Below are 18,681 nucleotides of genomic sequence, written 5' to 3'. Positions count from 1 at the left end.
ACATGGTGGATCATCAGAAATTTCCTTAAATGCCTGCTGGATTTGTCAAACTCTATCTAAAAGAAATATGTATGTGTGTGTGTAATATTTACATACATACATACATATAACATCCATCCATATAGTCATACATATATATAGGTATATACATACACATGTATACATAGATATGTACACACATGCACATGCCTAGATGAATCTGTCTTCTCATTTGTATAGACACTTTCTTTAGCAATTTATATCCCTCCCCATCCTATTCATTTCATCCTACATGAGCGTCTTTCTATAAATCCTCCACTGGGCATATGCCTGACAGGCTTGGGGTCTTTATTTTATTCTTATATTATGTGACAGTACCATTGCAGCCTTTGGGCTATCCATCTATTATTTGTCCTCCACTTTCTTTATATGACTAGTCTATCTTTTCTAGTCATGCATATCCTTGATGAAGGTATCTTTTTTTTTTTTTTTTTAATGGCAATTGGGGTTAAGTGACTTGCCCAGGTTCAACACAGCTATTAAGTGTCAAGTGTTTGGTGTTTGGTCTGGTGCTCTATCCACTGCGCCACCTAGCTGCCCCAATGATGATATCTTTTACAAAACTTCTTGTTCTCTAATACGTGATTTGTAATAATCGTATCCTACACAGCTCATCTTGTATCTTGCTATTGCCCTTTGGGTCAAATTCAGTTTTGATTCATCAGAATGACTTGTAGACGGATATCACTAGGAGAATATCAGTGTGAGAGTGATGAAATTTTGCAGCAGTGATCATTGAACTTATTCCACAATTTTTCAAATGCAATACAGCCCAATTTCCTGCTTACTCAGTTCTGAGTGTAGCACCTATCCAAATTACATGTAAATATCTATGAGTTGTCAACCTAGTTTCATATGAATTTTTCATCCACTTTGTTTTTTCATTATGGATAGTTAGACCAATCTTTCATTTTTTTTAAATTGTAGATTTCAATGAAGAAACCTTATAGTGTTCTAAGAATCAATGAAATTACTACAAAGCCATATTGAAACAAGAATCCTAATGCAATTCTATTGATAGTTAATACAATTTAAATATATAATAAAACTGACTCCAAAATTTCATCCATATATACTTTTGTGGTCTTTGAATTTTATAATTAGTAATGTAGATGTCATATGTGCCTTGGAATTCAAGAACCTTTGGGAGATGTGTGTGGAATCTACATTGTGTTCATGCTTTGTTTAGAGCTGAGTACAAAAAAAGAATTCATCATATAACTACAAAGCAATTTAACAAGTGTAATTAACCTGGACTGGGGTACAGTTAGGTTGCACAGTGGATAGAGTACTGGGCCTAGAGTTGGGAAGATTCATCCTCCTGAGTTCAAATCTGGCTTTAGACACATACTAGCTGTGTGACCCTGGGCAAGTCACTTGACTCTATTTGCCTCATTCCTCATCTATAAAATGAGCTGGAAAAGGAAATGGCAAACCACTCCAGTATCTTTGCCAAGAAAACCCCAAATGGGGTCACGAAGAATCAGACACAACTGAAAAATGACTGAACAACAACAAAATTAAACTGGAATAAAGTGTTTGGTTACTCTGGAAAGGCAGGACACTCCCAGCAGAATCACCAATCTGCATGCTTGAAAATTCCAATTGGTTCAAGAAGGAACCTCAAGAAGATTGTCAGTCAGCAAAGAAATGAGCACATGTGGATTCAGTTACAAGGGAAGGTGATTGAAGCCAAAACTATAAATGAGTTCAAGAGAAATCTAGGTTTGTTTCTTTAAAATAAAGTGAATGAAAAATACAGTGAAAAAACAGGAAACTGGGATCACAGGGAACCAAAGGAAAGGGCAATCATGAAAAAAGCCAGATGGTCTCTCTCTCCCTCTCTCTCTCTCTCTTTTTTTATTCTCAACATTAAGTCTATTCTATAATAAGCAAGACAGAGAATTACATGCTCTATTCTTTCTGTTCAGGCCTGCCCCTTCCTTTGTTTGCTATACAGAAATGCAAAAAAAATAGGCTCTATGTTCAAGAAGAATGACTTAGGTCATGTGGAAGGGAAATGTTTTCAAAAGAAAATTCCAGAAGTCCCAGATTTATAGATTTTCTGATGTAAGGACTAGCTCTTTACGGCAGACAGCACCATCCCACTGGGCCATTGGAAACCTCAAAGATTAGCCTGGCTGCCCAACTAAAGCTGACTGGTAATTTTTTACTTCCTTTACTTTATTTACCATCTACTGAATAAGTGTCAAAGGCCTTTCTGCATTCTGTTACTTTCCCTTGATTTCTCAAAATTAGAGACATTCTAAAGTTTGGCTGGCATCTGGAAGGAGTCTACTTTTCCTATTCTTGTTGTTGTCATCAATAGAAACAATCAATTCCATGCAAATAGACCCAAGCAAATAAGATTAGCTTACAAATTTGAGTACTTAATTGAAGACCCATTTCTACATACTGAAACACATAAACACAAACATGGACCATTCTTAACCTGTCATTTGGCAAGAATGTACTGGCCAGTCTAGGATTGTCACTTCAGAACTGCTTCTGATAGTATTGGTTATAGGGATTCCAATAAGAGAGACAAAAACAGGATGACCAATTTATCTGTTCCGTAGACAAAGAGAGAGGTCAATGCACAAAGAGTCGAATGATATAAAGAGACAATATATAAAAGACAAATTAATGACTTATTTATATAGTGCTTTAAATTTCCCATAATGCTATTCTTACAATAACTCCGCAAGGTTGGTAGTGCAAGTATTAGCATTATTTTATAAAAGGGGAAAATGAGGAACATAGAGCCCACGATGGTTTTTCTAGGGTCACACAGCTGGTAAGTGTCAGAACTAGGACCCTGTTCCAACCCACTGCAGTAATTTTTTTTCTGAAACTTGGGTCTCAATGCTATTGGCAAAGCACATTGATGTAATCTTTTTGAAAAGCAATATGTCAAGGTAGCCATGATTGTCAAGAAACTGCCCATATCCTTTAACCTTTTAATATCACTCCTGGGAGGTATTTGGAAGGCATAATTAAAAGGAAAAGAAGGAGCTATCTGTACAAAGGTATTATTAATAGCCACACAATATGTGAAAGGTACATTATTTAAAGGCACCTGAGGAGTGCATCCCTGTGGCCATGCCCTTAGAATTTTGTTAAGAAGACACAGAGCACTCTTGACTGGTCCCTAGTGACTGGGGCTGCCTCCAATCTGGTTGGCTAGTTGGGGTTTGGGAAACCAGACTTTTATAAGAGGAACCATCCTTTTCTGTGGGTTATAAAATTGACCTGATGAACCAACTTGCTCTCTCTCTCTCTCTCTCTCTCTCTCTCTCTCTGTCTCACACACACACACACACACACACACACACACACACACACACACTTTATTTTGATAGTCCCTGGTGGAGAAGATAGATTAGGAGGATTCTGAAAAGATGGTGGAGTAGGTGAGAAAATTCCAAGCTCTTAAGATTTTCCCCCACAAAAGAGATGAAATAGTGCCTGAGGGCAAAGATTGAGCAGGAAAAATAAATAAGAGTAGGGGCAGAACAGAAGTCCTCCTGGGACAATCAGAAAGTCTGAAGAAAAGTCCTAGGATGAGGCTTGGTCCCTGTGAAAAGTGAACACCTCCAGGCTGGGTCCTACTTAAAAAACAAGTGGCAAGCCCTGAGGTTAGTTGGGTTGGGAGGCTGCCTCAGTCCCAGCCACAGGAACTTTTACCCCCCTGGAACAGTGAGGGGTGTTGGGCATCTGAGCTGGGGAAAATTGAGGGAACCTCTGCTGATAAGGAATGCCAGACCCAGCTGTGCTACAGAGACACCAGGGGCTAGATGGGACCAGCACAGAAGCATTGGGGTGGGGAACACCACTGACTATGGGCACTGAAAGGAGGCTGGAATTCTTGATTTCAGGTTTCCGACCAGAGGGGAGAACTAAAGGAGGAACTGAGGCTAGAGGCACCATCCCCCACACCCCAGGACTAGAGTGATTATAAAAACTAAGCTACTACAAATTAAAAAAAATGCACAGGTAAAGGAGGAAAAATCCAACCACAGAGAGTTACTATGGGAATAGAGAAGACTGGAATTCATCTTCAGAGGAGGATACTGAAGAAAAGAAACCCTCTTCTACCCCAAAGAGAAACATCAAATGGTCACCTGCTCAAAAAGAATTCATAGAAGAATTCAAAAAAGACTTTTAAAAATCAAATGAGAGAGACTGAGGAAAGACTAAAAGAAAAAAAGAACAATTGAAGAAAAACAAGAAGATTATGAAAAGAAAGTCAACCAATTAGAAAAGGAGATCCAGAATCTTTTTTTTTTTTTTTAAGGCAATTGGGGTTAAGTGACTTGCCCAGGCTCACACAGCTAGCTAGTGACAAGTGTTTGGTCTGAGGCCGGATTAGAACTCCGGTCCTCCTGACTTCAGGGCCAGTGCTCTATCCACTGCACTACCTAGCTGCCCCGAGATCCAGAATCTTAAGGAAAAAAGTAACCCCTTGAAAATCAGAATTGGGCAAGGGGAAGTCAGCAAAGTTATAAGAGATCAAGAAATAATAAAACAAAATATAAAGGATGAAAAAAATAGAAGAGAATGTGAAACATCTCATAAGAAAAATAACTGATCTGGAGAACAGATCAAGAAGAGAAAATACAAGAATAATTGGACTACCTGAAAGCTATGATCAAAAAAAAGAATCTGATATAATAATACAAAAAGTAATTAAAGAAAATTGCCCTGAAGCATTAGAACAAGCAGGGAAAGTAGAAATAGAAAAAATTCACCAATCACCACCCTAAAGAGATTCTATGAGGAAAACCCATAGGAATATAATTGATTGGTTGTTGTCCTTCATTCTTGAAGAGGACCAAAATGACGTCAAGTTTCAGTGTGTCCGATTGTGGCTGAGCAGACCAATACAAGCTGGAATGCTCTGCCATAAGTTGGGCACAAATAGACCATGTGAACATTTGGGGTAGTTTCTCTAAATTTGGGCATCCTACATTTCCTTTGAGCTGTTTCAATTCTGCTTTGCTCATAGAGGACAGCACCTTCTGTGATGGTGGCACACCATGCTGAGTGGTACTGTGCCAGTGCCTCCCATGTCACACAATAAATTCCAAATTTCTTAAGAGGAACCTTGAGAATGTCCTTGTATTACTTCTTCTGACCACCATGTGAATGCTTGCCTTGTGTGAGTTCTCCATAAAGTAGTCTTTTTGGCAAGCTTATGTTTTGCATTTGAACAACGTGGCCAGCCCATTGGAGTTGCACTCTCTGAAGCAGAGTTTGAATGCTTGGCAGTTTAGTTCAAGAAAGGACCTCAGTGTCAGGTTTTTATCATGCAAGGTGATCTTCAGAATTTTCCTAAGAGAATTCAAATGGGAGCAATTCAGTTTCCTGGCATGACACTGGTATACTGTCCAGGTTTCACAGGCATACAATGAGTTTAGCCCAATGGCTCTGTAGACCTTCAGTTTGGTAGTCACATCTCTCCCACACTTTCCTTTGGAGCCTCCCAAACTGAGCCTTCTTATTGAGCCAAGAATCTTGCATCTCTCTAAGCTTCATTTGTACTTTACTTCTGATGGAATTAAAAATGCTGTCCTCTTAGGGATGGATGAACTATCTTGCTGATAAACCCTGTGGAGTTCTCATTTTTCATTTAGCAGCTTCTGAGTTTCCCCATCATTTTCATCAAATCAGTCTTGGTGTTTCTGAGTGTTCTGACCCAGATAAGCAAATGCAGTGCTATACACCAAATCTCCAAAACCTGCCCTCTCCTCCTCGGTTCCACTGTTGCCAGCTGTGTGTTGTCTCAACTTTCCTTCCTGCATTTAGGTAAATGGAAGACAGTGTTGGTGATTAGAAGGTCATGAGATGAATAATTTTTTCAGTAGTAAGTGACCATTGCTGTTGATGTTTTCAACTCCATTCCTCCCTAGGACTCCCTGCCATGTCTGCCCCTTCTCCCAGGGGAAGTTTTCATATGTTTGGAGTTGACACCCTCTAACTCACCAACGGGTCTGAGACCCCTCAGTAACCCTCAAGCTGGTTTAGCCTATCTGCCGAAATGGTTTGCCAGGGTGTGGCTGCTGTGCATGCTACAGCTTCTTGGAGCCACAGGTGAGAGCTTCGTGGAACAAGTGGACACCAAAGGTAGAAAGCAGCTCTGAAAGGGGCTTGGCAGCCATCACACCTGAGGTGCTAGTCTTCCTGTACACACCTTACACCAGTGAAATTCTGAAACCCCCCAGTTCAAGTATAAAGTATTACAAGCAACGAGAACAACAACAACACCAACAAAAAAAAAGCAATTTAAATGTGGTGGTGTGACAATTAGAATCACATAAGACCTGGCAGTGGTAACGCTAAAAGGCCATAGGTCTTGGGACACTATATATCAAAGAGCAAAAGAACTGGGATTCTGGCTGAAAATATCATACCCAGCAATGCTAAGCATAATCCTGAATGGGAAAAAAAAAGTGCACATTTAATGAACTGTCAGACTTTCAGGACTTAAAAAAAAAACACAAAAACACAAAAACAAAAAAAAACCAAACCCTGAACTCAATAGGAGATTTGACATCCAAGAGCCAAGAGAAATACAAGGTACATACCAAAGACTAATTGCAAGAGACTCAATAAGGACAGACTGTTTGCCTTTTATGTACATAAAATGTAAAACACATGTCTAAGATTGTTATTAGTAATTGGGTAGGGTAGTTCGTAAGAAAGATTGGGATAGACCTGAGTATATGAGTTTGAAAAGTAAAACCATTTAGGAACAGCTAAAAAGAGTAATTATTTATACAAATGAAGTGTGAGAGAAAGAACCAACACAGAGGAATTAGATGGGGGGAGGAGGGCTGTTAGTTCTGGAAACCTACTTTCATTGGTAATGGGTTCAAGAGGGAATGATACATGTATATCTAGAAGAGTATAAAAGTCTTCTAAATTCAGAAAGAAATAAAATGCTAAAGGGATAGGGAAGGGGAAAGGATAAGGGAGGGTAAGGGAATAGGTTAAAGGGGGTATAGAAGGGTGTTTAGGTTAATGGGAATGGGAGGAGAAAGAAGAGATCCTTGGGAGGATAAAGGAGGGATCTTTAGAGGGGAGGGTGAGGGAATAGGTCAAAGAAGGGTACAGAAGGGTGTTTAGATTTATAGAAATGGTAGGATAAGTGAAAGATCTTTAGAAGGAGGGATAGGTTAAGTAATAGGAGGGCAAAGTAGCACGTAGAAGTAGAGGAATTAGGAAAGATAGGAAATAAGAGATACGCACAAACATAAAAATGTAGATCAGTAGTAGGATTTATTAGGGAAGGTATATGTCTATACATGTATGTATGTGTGTGTGTGTGTGTGTGTGTATATATATATAATATATATATATACATATATATATATATATATACAGATAGATAGATAGATAGATAAGTATGTGACAGAGTGTGCCTGGTTCCAAGAACTAAAAATGTCTACTTTGAGACAGAGGTATATAAGAGTTGCATGTGCTTATGGGTGATTTTAGATGAAAATTTCTGAGAATGAACTTTCATAGTAAAGAAGATAGCCACAAACAGGGTACAAATAGCTCCCCTTCAAAAACATATGCTACAGTGGAAGCAAGAGGGCAGAATGATAGGAAGCAATTAAATGAGCTTTTCTCCATGAACTTTTCCTAACAGATCTAGAACATGCACCAGACTGAATCTTGAAGGGGAATCCAAAAAATAGTCACAGTGAGTCTTTTGTCTAGCCCAGCTTAGTATAGGGAAATTGACAGGGAGATTTTTGGACACAAGAGATGGGGTTGGGCAAGGAGCATGCTGTACAGGGAGCACTCTTGTGCCCAGGAGGATGCTGTGTATCAGGACTCCAGCCCACACCAGGGCATTCCCAGGCCCACAATGGGGCACTGTGTCAGGGACAAGTGCCAACTGGAACTTTATTGCCTACTACCCAAACCTAGGTCATAGATCCAGATTGAGAAGGGGACTTGTGCAAGATAAGGAGGCTCTAGTGTTTTATGGAGAAAGGAACAAGATCATAAGCCCAAAGCAACAAAAGTGGTGAGGTTTAGATTTAAGATGAAAAGCAGGGTCTTAAATCTAATATCTACCTCAGTTTGCAAAGCAATAACCAGGGCAGGAATCCCAGACCAAAGGCGAGTCTAGAATTCTGCCATTTTGAACCAACAGAGCTTTTTAGTTGGCTGATTACAGTGGAGACCAGCAGTAATGTATTTTTTTTTTTTTTTTTATCAATTACAAACCCAGGGCAGGAACGTTCAATGCTCAGACCAGGAGGCAATAATCAAACTTGGTCCTAGATCAGACCACTATGGGAACACCGAAAGCTTTCAGGTCTTCACCCTGTCCCTGAGATCCTTGAATAACATAACACTCAATAGTCCAAAAAAGAAGTGTCAATAGGCCTAGCCCAGACCTTCCCTTCAGAAGTACCACAGACCCTAGCCCAAATATCAAGTCTGAAGTCAGGAAAAAGGATGAAAGAATGAGCAAGCAAAAAGATAACATTACCATAATGAGCTATCATGGTGGCAGGGCTGCTCAAGACACAAACACAGAAGATAATGAGTCCAATACAGCCACACATTGCCTCAGAGAAAAGCATAGTTTGGGTACAAAGTCAACTAGAATTCCTGGAAGAGATGAAGCAAGAACTTAAAAAAAAGTTTAAAGATGTTTTTATGAATGGAATGAGAGCACTTGAAGAAAATTTTGAAAAGAAATGAGAGCTATAGAAGAATTGAAATGGGAATTAACAGTTTGACACATGAGGTACAGAACTTTGCCCAAGTAACAAACTCCTTGAAAATTCAAATAGACCTCAGGGAAGCCAATGATTCCTTAAGGGAACAAGAAATATTAAAACAAAGTCAAACAGCTGAAAGAAATAGAAGAAAATGTAAGGTTTCTCATAGTAAAAACAACTGACCTGGAAAGCAGATTGAGGAAATATAAGAAACAAAGATTTAAGACAGAAAAAATACAAGAATCATTGGGCTACCTGGCACCATGATAAGAAAAAAAGGGGAGGGCTAGGCATCATATTTCAAGAAATCTTAAAAGAAAACCGCCCAGATTTCTAAGAACTAGAGGACAGAGTATAAACAGAAAGAATTCAACTCACCTTCTGAAAGAAACCCCAAAATGAAAACTCCCAGAAGCACCACAGTCAAAATTCAGAGTTTCCAGGACAAAGAAAAAGTATTGCAAGAAACAAAAAGAAAGAATTCAAGTACTGAAAAGCCAAAGTCAGGATCACACATGATTTAGCAGCCACTATTTTATTTTATTCTTTTTTGTTTGTTTTGTTTTTTCATTGGACAATGGGGATTAAGTGACTTGCCCAGGGTCACACAGCTAGTAAGTGTTATGAGGTTGGATTTGAACTCAGGTCCTCCTGAATCCAGGGCCAGTGCTCTATCCACTGTGCCACCTACCTGCCCCTGGTAGCTACCATTTTAAAGAAACAGAGAACTTGCAATATGATATTCTAGAAGGCAAAATATATGGCCTTACATCCAATAATAAGTTGCCCAGAAAAAAAATTAATAAAAAGCTACAAGGGGAAAAATGAACTTTAACAAAATAGAGGACTTCTAAACATTCTTGATGAAAAGACCAGAGCTGCGAAGAAACTTTGAAGTATAAATACAGGAGTGAAGAAAATCATAAAGAGGTAAACATGAATGAACAACAATAAAGGACTAAACAAGGATACATTGCTGACATTGAAATATGAGGAAATGACATACGTGACCCTTCTGAACCCTAACATCATCCAGGATCGTGGAGACAGTCTAATTAGATAAGGCTTGGGAATGGTTCTATTATATCTTGATGACCTAAGGAAAATAATGGAAAGAGAAGAAAAGAGGAATATGTGGGGGAGGGGCAGGAAAGCAAGGTTAGGGATTATTTCACCTAATTAGAGTACACAAATAGACATTTACACAAATGGGATAGGGGAGTAGCTGACACATGAATCTTACTGTCATCTAAACTAGTCAAAAGAAAGAAGAATATACACACATACACAGTAGTATACTTTTCACTCAACACTGAGGAGGGAAAGAAGATAAGTAGAGAAGGAGAATTAAAGGAAGGGAAAATCATATGAGGGATTAATACCAAGCAAAACAAATTATAAATATGAACAAAACTATTCAAAGCTCTTTTGAGGTGGCAAAAAGTGAAAATCTGAGCAGATGCCAATAAATTGGAGGATGGATTATCAGATTAGAGTATATAAAAGTGAAGGGATACTATTGCACTGAACTTTTTTCAGCATAATGACCAATCGACATGACTAATGAGGAAATGTATTGCCTATCTCCTAAAAGAGATGTGATGGTTTCAACGAGCAGATTGAGACATTTTATTTCAGATATGGCCAATGAGAAATATTGTTTTGCTTGACTGTATATGCTTATAATAGGGGTTTTGCTTTTTCTTATTTTCTCAGTGATTGGGTAGAAGGGAGAGAAGTTTGTTCATTGTTTGAAAATAAAATAAAATTTTATTTTTTAAAAAAATCACATGCTAAAGAAGTGATGGGCAATTGGATGGCACAGTGGATAGAGCAGTGCACCTGGAGTCAGGAAGACTTATCTTGGTGAGTTCAAATCTAGCCTCAGGCACTTAGTAGCTGGGTGACCCTGGGTAAATCACTTAATCCTGTTTGCCTCAGTTCCTCATCTGTAAAATGAACTGGAAGAGAAATGGCAAACCACTATAGTATCTTTGCCAAGAAAACTCCAAATGAGGTCACAAAGAGTCAGACCTGACTGAAATGACCAGACAACAACAAATGAAGACATGCATGTGCCCATTGAGCCAGAACCTCAGTTCATGAACCCCAAACTCCTGTGTGGAGAGAGGTTTTGGGGGTGGGGGATGTGATGAATTTCCTAAGCAATATAATCTACTCTTGGAGCCAGAGGAAAGAGATAGTTTAGGTAGTATTAGTCTTTTTTTTTTTTTTTTGGCAGTTGGGGTTAAGTGACTTGCCCAGGGTCACACAGCTAGTAAGTGTCAAGTGTTGGCTGCCCCTAGGTAGCATTAGTCTTGAAGGTTGACTTGTTGCTAATACTATGAGAGTTTCTAAGTTTGAAAGTTTAGGAATCATACCTCTTAGAGACAGAAGGAATTCTAGATGAATCATGTTTTTTTTGGATGAAGAAGAGCATTGTCCACACAGTTCTTAGTAGTATTCTACCTGGAGAATAAAGCCAATAAGGGGCAGCTAGGTGGCACAGTGGATAGAGCAGCGGTCCTGGATTCAGGAGGACCTGAGTTCAAATCTGGCCTCAGACACATAACACTTACTAGCTCTGTGACCCTGGGCAAGTCACTTAACCCCATTGCCTAGCCAAAAAAAAAAAAAAAGAATAACGTCAACAAGTTATTTAGACAGTGCAGGTCCAAGAAGACTTCTTATTCTATATCTTTGCCTTCTGAGGGGAATCCAAATCACACAACACTATGAGTTTGAGGGCTATGTGCATTATGTGCACTAAAGTGCATTATGCTTTTCCTTTATCTGCTTATGGGTCCCTGTGAGTTCATTGCATCTTCTGCATTATCTGGGGCCATGTTAGTAACATTTAGAAAAAACATCAAATTCTGTGCAGTATGTCAAACGCAAATGATATTTAGAGGCTTTCATCACTCCAGGTGGGCACAAGGACAGTCAGTGTCCCTTTTGGGGTTTAGTCCCGGAGATCAAATTCAGTCTGTGTGGTCACTGAGACACTGTGGGGATGGGAGGCTCTGGGCCACGGATGGGTAGTCCAAGGAGCCCTTCAGCTGCCTCCAACAAAAGGCCTACACCCTATAATTGCATAACCTCATCAGGTTAATTTGGGGAACTTAACATTTCCTCCCCTACATGTCATAGCAAAAAAAAAAGGCAAACAAGTGAAATGACCAGTGACTGAGGCATGGAAAGGAGATTGCAATTCATGGATTCAATAGAAATTGAATCAACATAAGGAATGAGAATTTCCTTATGAACAACATAAGGAAATACGGAAAGTTCTATACCAGTGGCTCCTGAGTCAGTAAGATTTGAGTTCAAATCTAGCCTCAGACACTTACTAGCTGTGTGACCCTGGGCAAGTCGCTTAACTTTTTGCCCCACTATCCTTAACTATAAAATGGGGATAGTAATAGCACATCACAGGGTCTTCTGACTCCAGACCTAGGACTCTATCCACTGCACCACCTAGCTGTCCTAATGATCAGAACAGCTAGCATTCATATGGCAATTTAAGGTTCATAAAGTGCTTTATATATCATCTCATTTGATCCCCAAAACAACCTGGGGGAACAGGGAAAGGAATGCTATGATTATCTCTATTTTACAGATGAGGAACCTTAAGACTGAGACCAGTTAAGTGACTTCACAGCTAAGAAGGGTCACATAGTTAAGTAAATGATTGAGATGGGATTTGAACTCATCTTTCTGATTCCAAGTCCAGCACTGAATCAACTGTACCACCTGACTGGGGTCCTCATATCCAAAATAGTTGTTTACCTGATTGATCCAGGTATTATCAGGCATACCTGATAATACTGACTTACTGATTGTCAATAATCAAGTGACATTCAATTGATTGAATGATCAGTTCAATGATTCATTGATTTGAAATAATGAAAAGCAAATAAAAAAAACCAGTACTGTATACACATTGACTTGCGGCCATATATTATCTACCTCTACCCACATATGTACCACTATGTGTATACATGTATGAGTATAGATACACACACAAACCATTATTTTCATTGCTATAGGGAGTTCCTCAAGAAGAAAGTGACTCTATCAACGAAGATAAAAAATTCATAGTCAGTGATTTGACTGAGTTGAAATGAATTGTTTAGGTTCACTGAATCAGGATGTGCCTGAGATAGGACTTAAACCAGGCAGTCCTGATCCTGAGGCCGGCTGTCTCTTCAAGATGACACTATATCACCATCCCTATATGTGTAGACGTGCATATGTACACATACCTATATATATGTACATATATACACACGTACATAGATGAATGATAGGGATTTAAATATACAACAATAAGGATAAAAAGAGGCTACAGTGTTAGTGGCTAACAGGTTGTTATTGATGTTTCTAAGTGCAGTTTGTTTTTTCCTATGAAACTAAACGATTGTTTGAATGAAGAAGACTTGAGCTGGAAACCAAATACCTCCATCACTGATTTCCAAGGTATAGGACCTTGAGTAAGTCACTCAATCACTTCAAGTCTCAATTTCTTCAATTACAAAATTAGTGTCAAAATTGGCACCACCTTGTTGTTCTACTCAGTAAGCTAACACATGTAAAATAATTTGTAAGGTATATATTTATGTGTGCATATCTCTGATAGTGATAAATTATTTCATATGTAAGTATATAAATATATTTTATTTTACAGAGTGCTGTAGAACTATCATGTTTTCAGTGAGAAAGTAATACATGTCCTTGTCTTATATAGTACTTAAAGTTTGACAAATTCTTTCTTTACATTTGTTATAGTTGTTCAGTTGTTTTTCAGTTGTGTGTGACTCTTTGTGACCCCATTTGGAGTTTTCTTGGCAAAGATACTGAAGTGGTTTGCCATTTCCTTCCTCAGCTCATTTTACAGATGAGAAAACTGAGGCAAATAGGGGTAAGTGATTTACCTAGGGTCACACAGCTAGTAAATGTTTGAGGACAGATTTGAACTCAGGAAAATGAGAGTCTTCCTGACTCCAGGCCCAGCACCCTATCCACTGCACTATCTAGCTGTCCTATCCTTTGCATAAATCACCTCATTTCTGCCTCATAGCAATTTTATGAGGTCACTATTACAGGTATTGTTCCTGTTTTACAGAGCAGGAAACTGACTCTCAAAGGCTAAGTGACTCACCACATGGTAGGTACCAGAGTCAAAATTCAAATCTAGCTCTACCTGAAAGCTCTACCTGATCCAAGTTTTGGTGTCCAACCTTCTGGAAACATAGAAATGGACTTTTCAAATGTAATGTCAGGGGCCAACTTCTTTATTTCATAAATCATGAAAATGAAGGACAGAGAAGTTATGGACAAGACAGCTCCTTAGTTACAGAGCTACTAGGACCCAATTTCCTGACAATCTTTCCAACTCGCTTTGCACTGTGCCAGGTTACTTTTTGACATCTTCCTTTGATGGGATCATAGTTTAGAGTCAGAATGGAATTTCTTTTATTTATATCATTCCATGAAAACACACACACACACATACACACACACACACACACACACACAGAAGAAGAGCTGAGATTGGCAAAGAGGGGGGCGAGGTTCTAAGGAAGAGTGTTAGGTGGAGACAAATGAACTCAGCAAATATTCATTCAGCACCCCTTCTAACACTAAAATTTTCCAATTATTTGTGGTTTTTATTTGAGAGTTTTAAAACATTTTAAAACAAGGACCCATATCTATTTATGGAAGATTTTCAAATCCTGAAAGATTTTTTTTTTTAATCTGATGTTTTTCTTTTTTTTTTTTTAATCTTCTATTCTTTCCACACTTTTTCAGAGTAGCTAGAAGGACTTGATCTGAGGAGGGCTGAGATATCTCATGAAGAGAAAGATTTGAGGTTAAAAAAAAAAAGGCTGAAGAATAGGGTTCCAGGATTTTAAAGGTAAAAAGGCCTTTAAAGATTATAAAGTCCAAGTCAAGTTCATGGAGTAAAAGCAGCGACTTGCTTGAACTTTCCCCCAAACCCCTCCAAATACCTATAAAAATGATCTAAACAAATTCTAGAGCAGCAGAACCCACAAAAAGATGAGTGAAACAAATTTACATCCCAAGACAACCTGGATGGTTGATAGGAAAGGTCTGTTGCACCAGGCTGGGAGAGGAGCATAGTTCAGTGTGGGCCACACAGGCAAAGATGGGGCCCCCAGCAAACTCCAGGCCTCAGGGGACTGAATCACGAGCACCTGTGGCAGTTTCCAGACTTTTCAACCTACAAATGCCAAAGACAACTTAGAACATCAGTGGGAAATCTCTGTTGGACCTGAGTGAGAGAGGACCGTGATTCAGCCCTGGCCCTAGAACAGCCCGAAGGTGGTGGTGGCAGCACTGGCTGCTTCTGGAGCTCTAGGTCCACAGACAATGGGGAAGATGTGTGGCTGATCAGAGGGAGATTGCAGGGATCTCTTTGTTTCCCTGGGGCAGGATTCTCTTGCTTTGCCCACACTTGGATCTGGGTGGCAGTGCTGGTTGTGGTCCTGGGGCCAGGAGGAATGCTGGCATGGCAGAGTTTGTGGTGTGGGGGAGAGGGATCCTCTTCACAGTTCAAAAGCAGAAAAGAGTGCTTGTGGTCACTCATAGACCAGAGCACAGGCCAAGAAAGGAGTAAACACCTCTCCTTTGATCATACCACTTTGGGAGAACTGAAAATTTAGAGGTCCCTAGAAGTATCTCAAAACAGCTGCACAAAATCCCTGATGCTTGGGACAGTACTTCTCCACACTGGAAGTAGAGCCTTGTATTAACAAAGAATTAAAAAGTCTGGCTGGAAACATGAGCAGGCAGTGGAAAAAAAAAACAAAACTCAGACTATAGAATCTTACTTTGGTGAAAATGATCAAAACATACAACCAGAAAAAGACAATAAAGTCAAAACTCCTACATCCAAAGTCTCCAAGACAAATATGAATTGGTCTCAGGCCATGGAAGAGCTCAAAAAGGACTTTGAAAAGCAAATAAAAGAAGTAGAGGAAAAATTGGGAAGAGAAATGAGAGTTGCAAGAAAATCATGAAAAACGAGTAAACAACTTGCTAAAAGGAGACACAAAAAATATTGAAGAAAATAACACGTTAAAAAATAGACTAATCCAAATGGCAAAAGAGGTCCAAAAAGTCAGTGAGGAGAAGAATGCCTTAAGAAGCAGAATTGGCTAAATAGAAATGGAGGTCCAAAAGCCCACTGAGGAACATAATTCTGTAAAAATTAGAATGGAGCAAATGAAAACTAATGACTCTAAGAGAATTCAAGAAATTATCAAACAAAACCAAAAGAGTGGAAACATAGAAGACAATGTGAAATATCTCATTGGAAAAACAACTGACCTGGAAAACAGATGCAGGAGAGATAATTTAAAAATTATTGGACTACTTGAAAGCCATGATAAAAAAAAATAAGAGCTTAGACATCATCTTTCAAGAAATTATGAAGGAAAACTGCCATGATGTTCTAGAAACAGAGGGTAACATAGAAATTGAAAGGATTTATCAATCTCCTAAAAGAGATCCCAAAAGGAAAACTCCTAGGAATAATATAGCCAAATTCCAGAGTTCTCAAGTCAAGGAGAAAATATTGCAAGCAGCCAGATACACAATCAAGATTACACAAGATTTAGAAACTTCTACATTAAGGGATCAGAGGGCTTGGAATATGATGTTCTGGAGGACAAAGGAGCTAGGATTAAAAGCAAGAATCACCTGCCCAAAAAAACTGAGTATAATCCTTCAGAGGAAAAATGGACATTCAATGAAATAGAGTACTTTCAAGCATTCTTGATGGAAAGACCAGAGATGAATAGAAAATTTAACTTTCAAATACAAGAGTCAAGAGAGGCATGAAAAGGTAAACAGGAAAGAGAAATCATAATGGACTTATTAAAGTTGAACTGTTTATATTCCTACATGGAAAGATGATATTTGTAATTCATGTGACCTTTCTCAGTATTAGGGTGGCTGGAGGGAATATATGTATATGTATATGTATATGTATATGTATGTGTATGTGTATGTATATGTACATGTATATGCATATGTATATGTATATGCATATGCATATGTATATGTACATGTATATGCATATATATGTATATATATAGCTAGAGGGCACAGAGTGAGTTGAATATGAAAAAAATAAAATTAAGGGGTCAGAGAGGATTGTACTGGGTGAAGGAGAAAGGGAAAGGTAGAAAGGGGTAAATTATCTCACATAAAAGAGGTAAGGAAAAGCTTTTATAGTGGAGGGAGGAGGTGAGAGGAAATGAGTGAATCTTACTCTCATTGGATTTGGCTTAAGGAGGGAATAACATACACATCCAATTGGATATGGAAATCTATCTTACCCTACAGGAAAATAGGAAGGAAGGGGATAAGAAAGCAAGGGGATGATAGAAAGTAGGGCAGATTGGGGGAGGGCATAATCAGAAGGAAACATTTTTGAGGAGGGACAGGGTCAAAGGAGAGATCAGGATAAACAGAGGGTAGGATAAGATGGAGGAAAATGTGGTTAGTCTTTCACAACATGACTATTTTAGAAGTGTTTTGTATGACTATACATGTAAAACCTATGTCAAATTGCTTGCCTTCTCAGTGAGAGGGTGAGTGGGGAGGGAGGGAGAGAGACAATTTGGAAGTTAAGGTTTTAAAAACAAATGTTAAAAATTGTTTTTACATGCAGCTGGAAAATAAGATATATAGGCAATGAGGTATAGAAATTGATCCTGCCCTATAGGAAAATAGAAGGGGAAAGGGATAAGAGAGGGGTATGAGATAGAAGGGAGAACAGATTAGGGGAAAGGATATTCAGTATGCATGTTGTTGGGGTAGGGGGAAGGAAGAGATGGGGAGAAAATTTGGAACACAAAATCTTATGGAAGTGAATGCTGAAAACTAAAAATAAATAATTAATAAAAATAAATAAATTAAAACAGTTATCATGTAAAAAAAGATTATAAAGTCCATCACTCTTTTTTAAAGATGAGAGATGGAGGAAACATAGAAATGAAATTACTTGTCTAAGCTTCCATAGGTAGTTGGGGCAGAACTAGTTTTTCAAATCCAGTTTTTCTATTTCCAAATTCAGTCTTCTTTCTCAATGATCTTAAATGAGGACTTACATAGGACATTTTACTGGGCATATGTGTGGAGATCACACAATGAGTTGTGAACCAGGTGCCTGCCTGTAAGGAGCTTATATTCATGGCTGAAGCAAAAGAATCTCAAATTAGCATAAGGATACACTTATAAAAAAAACCCATGGAACAGAAGCATATAAACACATAAAACATTCATAAAATGCTCATAAGCTCTACCCATAAATCTTATTTTAAATATAGGGACAGGAACTGGGCATGTGATTTTGCAGGCATAGGGAATTCCCTGCTGAGGATATTTCCTTTACAGATGTAGGTCAGCACCTTCTCTGTAACTTTAAGCTTTAGCTAACTACCTAGGACATTGGCAAGGATGTTGCTCAGGGTCTTCTAGCCAATATATGTTCAGGGCAATACTTGAACTCAGGATTTCCTGGATTCAGGCTCCCCATTTACTACATCACACTCACTCTTACCATAGCTAGCTAGCTAGATGATAGATAGATAACGATATATAAGCTATGGAATGACTGGAATGTTTTGAGTGATAGAACATTAGTTGTGGAAGGATTGAGTAGCTGAAATTTGAGTACAGCTTTGAAGTAGAGAAAGTTCAGAGGGAGATCCTACCTTGGAGGGAAGGGCATGTTATCTTTTTAAGGGAGTTGTAGAGGTCTATACAAAGAATAAAAGTCCAATTCCCTGGCATGCAAAAGAAAGTAAGAGATAGGGGTGTGTGTGTGTGTGTGTGTGTGTGTGTGTGTGTGTGTGTGTGTGTG

Source organism: Vombatus ursinus, unplaced genomic scaffold (assembly GCF_900497805.2).
Source record: "Vombatus ursinus unplaced genomic scaffold, bare-nosed wombat genome assembly UNPS02014770.1, whole genome shotgun sequence".
NCBI classification, from domain to species: Eukaryota; Metazoa; Chordata; class Mammalia; order Diprotodontia; family Vombatidae; genus Vombatus; species Vombatus ursinus.
The sequence above is the reverse complement of the archived record's forward strand: the minus strand, read 5'-3'. Positions refer to the sequence as shown.